This window comes from Myotis myotis, unplaced genomic scaffold, assembly GCF_014108235.1.
Source record: "Myotis myotis isolate mMyoMyo1 unplaced genomic scaffold, mMyoMyo1.p scaffold_m19_p_9, whole genome shotgun sequence".
Lineage (NCBI taxonomy): Eukaryota > Metazoa > Chordata > Mammalia > Chiroptera > Vespertilionidae > Myotis > Myotis myotis.
Window position 1 is genome coordinate 7,681,277 of NW_023416401.1, and position 8,287 is coordinate 7,689,563.

Consider the following 8,287-nt stretch of genomic DNA (forward strand, 5'->3'; position numbering starts at 1 on the left):
AACAAATTACTTATACACACACCAGGCCAGGCCTCAAAATCATTGTGCTCAATGAAAGAGGTTAGACACAAAAAGTACTATGTGTTGCCATTTATATGATATTCCAGAGTAAACCTAATTGCAGAATGCAACCAGAACCTTTCTGAGGCTGTGTGTGTGTGCATGTGTGTGTGTGTGTGGGGGGGTGGGGGGTGGGGGTAGGGTCGGGGGGGGGTGAGAGGGGTGGGATGGGACAGGGCAAATGGATCCTCGTTAGGCTCATAGAAATAGTCTATATCTCAATTGTGGTGGTGCTTACATGGTGTAAAGGTTTGTCAGAACCCATTGGACGGCACACGTAAAAGTTGTGCATTGTATTTTATGCAATTGTACTGGTTTCCTAGGGCTGCCATTACAAAGCACCACAAACTGGTGGCTTACAACAACAGAAACTGACTCTCTCACAGCTCTGGAGGCCAGAGGCTTAAACCAGGGTGAGGGTACCGCCCTGCTTCCTCTGAAGTCTACAGAAGAATTCTTCTCCCTGGGTTCTTCCTAGCTTCCAGCGTGGGGGCCATCCGTGGCTTCCCTTGGCTGTGGCACCGTTACTCCAGCCTACCTACAAAGCTGCCTAGGCTTTTCCTCTGCCCCAATTTCCCTCTTCTTCAAAGGACACCCGCCTTTAGGGCTGGGAACCCCATTTTAACTTAATTATACCTGCATGTACCCTATTTCCAGATAAAGCATCTTCTGTGTTGCTGGGAAGATGTCAATTTTGGGGGACACTATTTTGGGGATACTGTCCACCCCGTACAGCAATTATACCTCATCAAAACTGATTAAGAATACGTAGGGAGCAAAGAGATCTTCTTGAAATCTATTAGTACTTTTGGAAAAGTCAACACTGCCCCAGAATTGTAGACACCACTGGGCACACACCCCAGCTTCCACAATGGAGGCATTCTTTTCCTTAAGGCCTTAATGTCAACGCTCACGGGAAAATCACCTGTGGATCCTTGAATTATTAATTACACTGCCCGATTTTGTTATTAACAAAAATCATTTTTAATAACAGCCACAAGTTTTCTGAAAGCCCAGTAGCTCTGCAGGTTCAAATCCACCTTCTCAGTGCTGTGAATGGCAGCTCTGATTGTCCCCCGCAGACCTCCTGATCGCATCTCAATCCACAGCACAGATAGGGTCAGAGTCACTGGGTGAGTTAACAGCCTTTTCTTCAGCTGAGAAACATTAGAGGGACAGTCAAGGGAAGGTCAAGTAGGGCCGTAGCAACAAAGTTAATGGGAAATTTAATAGCGCCCCATGGTGTCTTCCTCTGCTTCCTGGCACAGGCTCAGTCCTCTCCCTCTCCCCACTGTGTATGTGACCCCACGGAGAAGCTCTGCCCTAGTCATTTGGCACATGTTCACCTAGCAGACGGCATGAGGCAGGAGCACAGTCTTTCAAATCCCAGGGTGCAGGGTACTTGCGTGATGAGCTGGTAGGGGGCTGATAAGGCCGGCAGAACACCCTGAGGAGCTACTGTGAAGAGAATGGTGGAAGTAGTTTTAATGACTTCCTTTTGCTTAAGTAAGAGATAGGAGACAGATCTCTTATGCATAAGCACCATACCAGCGATGTGTATAGCATTCTATAGCTTAGAAAATGATATAAATGTATTTTTTAAATAAGAGATTCTTGCAATAAGATCATGAGGTGAGCAGCTGTTATTGGCCATGTTTTGTGGAGAAGGGCAGGGCATTCATTGACTCATCCAAGCTAGTGATGAAACATCTGGGACTCATGCTTCTGACATGCCTATTGCTACCTTGACTGTTATTGCTTAGATTATGATAGTATTCCTGCAGCCTCATATGGTGCCTCACACAGAGGAGCTGCTCAAGAAATATTTGTGAAGTAAGGAGATGAACTGTCTGCAATGTTCATAATATTTTATGTCCATCTTGAACAAAACAGCACCCTGATATAGGAAACCCTGAGTCGATAAATCCAGCTTTATTCCTAAGTGCCATATGGATGAGGCTCAGGATGGAGGTTGAGCAAATGCTTATTAAATGAGTGAATGGACATTTTTCAAGTGCCCATCTTTTAGAAAAATACATTTCAAGGGTTAAGAATATATAAACAATTCTGTCCCATATGTGCTGCCATGCTTTCCTCTAGGGCCAAACCTATGTGATGTATCACGTTTATTGATTTGCAAATATTGTACCAGCCTTGCATCCCTGGAGTAAATCCCACTTGGTCCTGGCGTATGATCTTTTTAATATATTGCTGGATCCGATTTGTTAGAATTTTGTTGAAGATTTTAGCATCTATGTTCATAAGAGATATTCTCTTTCTTTGTAGTGTCTTCATCTGGTTTTGGAATTAGGATAATGCTGGCCTCATAAACAGAGCTGGGAAGTGTTCCTTCCTCTTGGAGATTTTGGAATTGTTTGAGGAGTATAGGTGTTAGTTCTTCTTTGAATGTTTGGTAAAATGCCTCTGTGGAGCCTTCTGAACCCAGGCCTCTGCTTGCTGGGAGTTTTTTTGGTTACTGCTTCTGTTTCATCAGTAGTTATTGGTCTATTCAGGTTCTCTGATTCTTCCTGATTCAGTGTTGGGAGATTGCATTTTTGTAGGAATTTATCCATTTCATCCACATTGTCCAGCTTGTGGCCATATAGTTGTTTGTAGTATTTTCTTACAATTCTAGAGCCAAATCTCAACACAGCCCTGGAGATTCACCAAATTGGCCAACACTGATGTGCTTCAGTGTTTCTTTTCTCTCCTGTGTGAGGGAGCGCCAGGCCTCACGCAGGGGGAGAGTGACAGGTTCCAGCTTACAGGGAACGCCTCCCTGCAAAGCCCTCTTCACTCTGTGAGTCTGGGCCCCCACCCAGTAAACAGAAGCCACATGCATCCAGGACAGCATCTGTCTCAGGTGCTCAAGCATTCCGAGAGCACGTAGTGGACCATCATGAATGAGTTCTCAAAAGGATGCTAATACGTGAAACTGTGCATGGGATTGAAATTGTGAGCACAGCACACTTCTGACAGTAGCCTTGATCAGAAAGTTCTGAAGTCAAACTGTTCCTCTACTGGCATTTGACATTCAAATACTGAAGAATTCGTGAGCACAAAGCTTCAATACACTTTTATATTTTTCATGGTAGATGATGCTCATTTTGAAGGAGATTTGGAAGATTTTAGCACTCTGGGAAATGCCAATGCCTAAAACTGGGACATTTCCCAGAAAACCAAAAAAAGACATTTTAGGACAAATCTCTGGATGTTTAAGACTCTTCAGTCACTTTAATAATGCCAAGAATGTTCTAGATAGAAACATTTTGGCATCAGTGTCCCCAAATTTTTAAATATAAACAACTTTCTAATCATTTTGCTCTTGCTACTGCCAAATGTGCAGACTCAAATTTTTCCAAATATCTCCTATATTACATGTATGGTTTCATACACTTAAATGTATATTTTTAATTTTTTTCTTCTTTACTCTCACAAGATTTTTTGGTATTTTTATGATATAAATTAGACGTTAATGCATAAAATGCTGAAGTTGACAATGCTGAGATTTTTTTCTACTCCAGACTATTTTCTTCTAGAAAGAGCATTTCCTTCTAGAAAAAGTAACTTGTCAGCCATTTCTCTCTCTCCATCTGCATTCCTTCTCCTTCCTTTCTTTCCAATAGCCCCACCCCCCAACTATGCTGCTTTGGTTGTAGCTGTCTAGCACAAGGCCTTCTTTCCAGGCATAGGTGTGGTCCCTTAGCCCAGAGTGCACCAATCACATTACTCAATCTACCTGCCTGCAGAGGTTGGTCCAAGTAAGGGCACTTCATCAAAGTAGGTCAGAGAGCTCTTCCCAGGGATCTCATTAACAAGACCTGGTGCTCTGGTCTGAGGGTACAACCCAACATTAGCTGCAGATATATTCCTGTCTTGTGGGAACAGCTAACCTAAGGGAGCAGTGTTTGTACTAGGGTCCCTGATGTGTTCTCTAATGTTCTTGAACATTAGCTTATGGGAACCAATACATTTCCCATTATTGCTCAAGTACAGTTTTGATCCCTAGAAACTGAAGAGACCCCACTGGAGTGTTAGAAGTCTTAAAGTTCAAATCAAATATCGATGGATATTCTTGAAGGTTGGTCTAGCAGAGCTTGGTGTCACTTCTAATTTATTCCCTTCTATTGCCCTTTAAATATCATGTCTTGAGGGTCAGGGTTTACGTTTCTATTTTCCTTATTTTTTGATTACCTTCATGTTTTGGATGATAAAATTATTTTGTGTAATTCTGCACAACAGAAGGAGAAAATCTGAAAGATGTTTAAAAGTGTGGAATGGCCCAACCAGTGTGGCTCAGTAGTTGAGTGTGGACCCAAGAACCAGGAGGTTGCGGTTGATTTCTGGTCAGGGCACATGCCTGGGTTTCCGGTCTGATCCCCAGTAGGGGGTGTATAAGAGGCAGCCAATCGGTGATTCTCTCTCATCATTGATGTTTGTATTTTTCCCTCCCTCTTCCTTCTTCTCTCTGAAACCAATAAAAACATATTTTTAAAAAAGAGTAGAATGGCTGTTCTGTGCCACAAACACTTTTTGTATATCCAAAGTTCAAAAGTAACTGCAAATAGCTATTATTTTCTAACCTTTTTACATGAAGAAAGTGATGTTCAGGGGCCCTATTTTTAGAGGCTTACACTCTGAGGTTCATCTATGTTCAAAGTAATTACCTGAAATACTCTCTCTAGTTCACTCTTTTCATCTGTGAAAATATAAGCTAGAGAAGGAGGGAAATTATGGAACTGGGGCATTCTGCATACCTACATATACATATATTTATAGTACATATTTGTAGCAGTGTATTAGTTACTATTCTTTAGGTAACGTTTATCAATATTTAATTATATCTATACTAATAAAAGAGTAATATGCTAATTTGACCAGATATCTTCCAGATTCCTTCTGGACATCCTTCTGGACAAATCTGCAGTGGCTGTGAGGGTCGAGGAGGGTCAGCAGCCTCAGTGGCCAGCAGTGGCAGCAGCAGCAGGATGATGGGGGTGGTGCCTTCCTCTGATTAGCTGGTTGCCTCAGTAGGACATCCCCTGAGGGCTCCTGGACTGTGACAGGGAGCAGGCCAGGCTGAGGGACCCTCCCCAGTGCATGAATTTTCGTGCACCGGGCCTCTAGTATTTATATAAAAAGGCATTTGTAGAAAGGATTAACATAAATTATTCTCCTAGATGAGATACCTTGAGGTGATTTCCAAAACCCTCTGTTTTTATTCTACACCTGATTTTGTTAAGATTTGAAGAAAAATGTTAATTGATAATTAGCTTTTCTCAACATGTGCAAATTAATGTTCCCTTAATGTTTGATGAACCTCCATAAGTGCAAAGTAGATTTGAAGAGCAAGGAGCAGATTAGACAACAGCCATTTCTAAAAGAAGAATAGAACAATAGAGAAAAATAATGTATATCATTGTATGTATAATAATAACATAGAACAATAATAATGACTGATCTTTTTTTTTCAGGACTTAGAACTTCTGAGATAAATACTCTGATACACTTAAATTTTTGAAATGCAATTATAGGTAAAGAAGTTGCAGAAATCAAATTGGTTCCTTTTGGGTTGTTATATAAACACACTAGAGGCCCAGTGCACAAAAATTTGTGCACTCAGGGGAGGGGGGGGCGTGCCTCAGCCCTGCCTATGCCCTCTTGCAGTCTGGGACCCCTCAGAGGATGTCCACCTGCGGGCTTAGGCCCGCTCCCTGGGGGATCGGGCCCAAGCTGGAAGTCAGACATCCCTCTGGCAGCCCGGCAGCCCGGCAGCCCTTGGGGGATGTCCACTTACCAGCAGGGAGCAGACCTAAGCTGCAGTCGGACGTCCTTAGCGCTGCTAAGGAGGCGGGAGAGGCTCCCATCACCACCACTGTGCTGGCAGCCATCAGCCTGGCTTGTGGCTGAGCAGAGCTCCCCCTGTGAGACCACACTGACCATCAGGGGACAGCTCCTGCATTGAGCATCTGCCCCCTGGTGGTCAGTGTGTGTCATAGTGACCAGTCATTCCCAGTCATTCTGCTGTTAGGGAAAATTTGCATATTACCCTTTTATTATATAGGATAGAGGCCTGGTGCACGAGGGGGGGCCAGCTGGTTTGCCCTGAAGGGAGTCCCAGATCAGGGTGGGGGTCCCACTGGGGTGCCTGGCCAGCCTGGGTGAGGGGCTGATGGCTATTTTCAGGCTGGCCACACACCCTTTAGGGTGGGGGGGTCCCCACTGGGGTGCCTGGCCAGTCTGGGTGAGGGGCTGAGGGCCATTTTCAGGCTGGTCAAGCCCCCTGGCGATGGAAGCTCCCAGCCTCTCCTTTTTTTCTTTTTTGTTTTAATTCTGGGATTTATTTACCTTCTATAATTGAAGCTTTGTAACCTTGAGTGGAGCTCAGAGCCAGCCGTGGCAGGCGGGAAGCTTGGCTTCCTCCATCACCAGGGGCAACCCAAGACTCCTGCTTGCTCCAGCTCCGTGGCCACCGCCGGCTGAAAGCAGGTATCTGGGTTTATTTATCTTCTGTAATTGAAACTTTGTTGCCTTGAGTGGAGCTCAGAGCCGGCTGCAGCAGGCGGGAAGCTTGGCTTTCTCCATCAGTGGGGCAACCAAACCTCCTGCTTGCTCCAGCACCGTGGCTGCGGGCCGCCATCTTGGTTGGGTTAATTTGCATATAGTCGCTCTGATTGGCTGGTGGATGTGGCTTAAGGCATAGCGAAGGTATGGTCAATTTGCATGTTTGTCTTTTATTAGTGTAGATGATTTTGAAATCTAATACATCCTTTGGGATCAAAAGTGTCACTAAGAAACCATTTATCTATAAGAAATATCAGCTAGAAAGCACTGAATCCAGATGGTTATAAAGTTTCATTTTAGGAAATATTCAGTGTTAAAGTATATCCATTTTTAAGTGAGTTGCAAATAGGCAGTAAAGCTATTTCATCTTAATTTAATAGTGAACATTTTCCTTCTTGAAACAGAAGCAAAAACTCCAAGAAAAGATCACTTTTTAATTTAACATGAATCAAGTAAGCTCTACAAAAATATAGAAGTATGTCTAAAAATTTTAAGTAAAAGAGAATTATGTACAACGAGAAAGCTCAGTTCAGTCCATTTCCCCATGTCCCCTCCTCCTGGATTGGAGAAGCCTATTTGCCTAAGCATTCAGTTGACCCTTGAACCATTATGCCTGGGTAATGCCAACTCCTGCAGTCAACAGCCCTTGAATAACTTTTGATTTCCCTCAAACTTAACTACAGTTGTCCTTCAGAATACTCAGGTGATTAGTTCCAGGCCTTTCAGTGGCTACCAAGATTGCTGGATGCCCAAACTCCTTTCAGTGGTTCTCAACCTGTGGGTCGTGACCCCTTTGGCGGTCGAATGACCCTTTCACAGGGGTTGCCTAAGACCATCTTGCATATAAGGTATTTACATTACAATTCATAACAGTAGCAACATTACAGTTATGAAGTAGCAACGAAAATAATTTTATGGTTGGGTCACAACATGAGGAACTGTATTTAAAGGGCCAGAAGGTTGAGAACCACTGCCTTATATAAAATGACATAAAAACAAGGAATACAGTCGCCCTCTGTGTCTGCAGACTTTCAACCACAGATCAAAAGCACTGATTTCCATCCTCAGTTGGTTGAGTCACTGGATGGGAAACCTGGGGATACTGAATGGTGACTGTATATTTCTTGAAAAGAATTTGCCTATAAGTGGACACACACATCTACACGTATGCTAAACATTTTACCTATGAAGTTAGAACCACACCCACACTACAAATTTGCTAAATTCCCATCTATATTTTAAAACACGTATATATATATATATATATATATATATATATATATATATATATATATATGTTCACAAATGTCAAGGGGGATTAAGTATAGAGACAAAAAGAACAGAAGTAGCATTCATTAAGCTTTTGGCAAGTATTAGACATTGTACTAGGAGTTTTATATATATTGTGTAATTTAAGCCCACATATACCTATAAAGTAAATGTTATAGCTAATTTTTTGAAACATCCTCTTTAGGGGAGAAATAGGAACAATTTATGACAAATAAGGTGTCACATCTACAAAATTAAAATGCTACTATTGTTAAGATATTTTTTCACCAGAGAACAGTTTTTGCTTGAATAAAAAGAAAAGAAAAGAAGCTGAGGGAATCCATCACATATTCAAAGACTAGTACAAGAATTAAATCCTCAAGAAATATTAAGA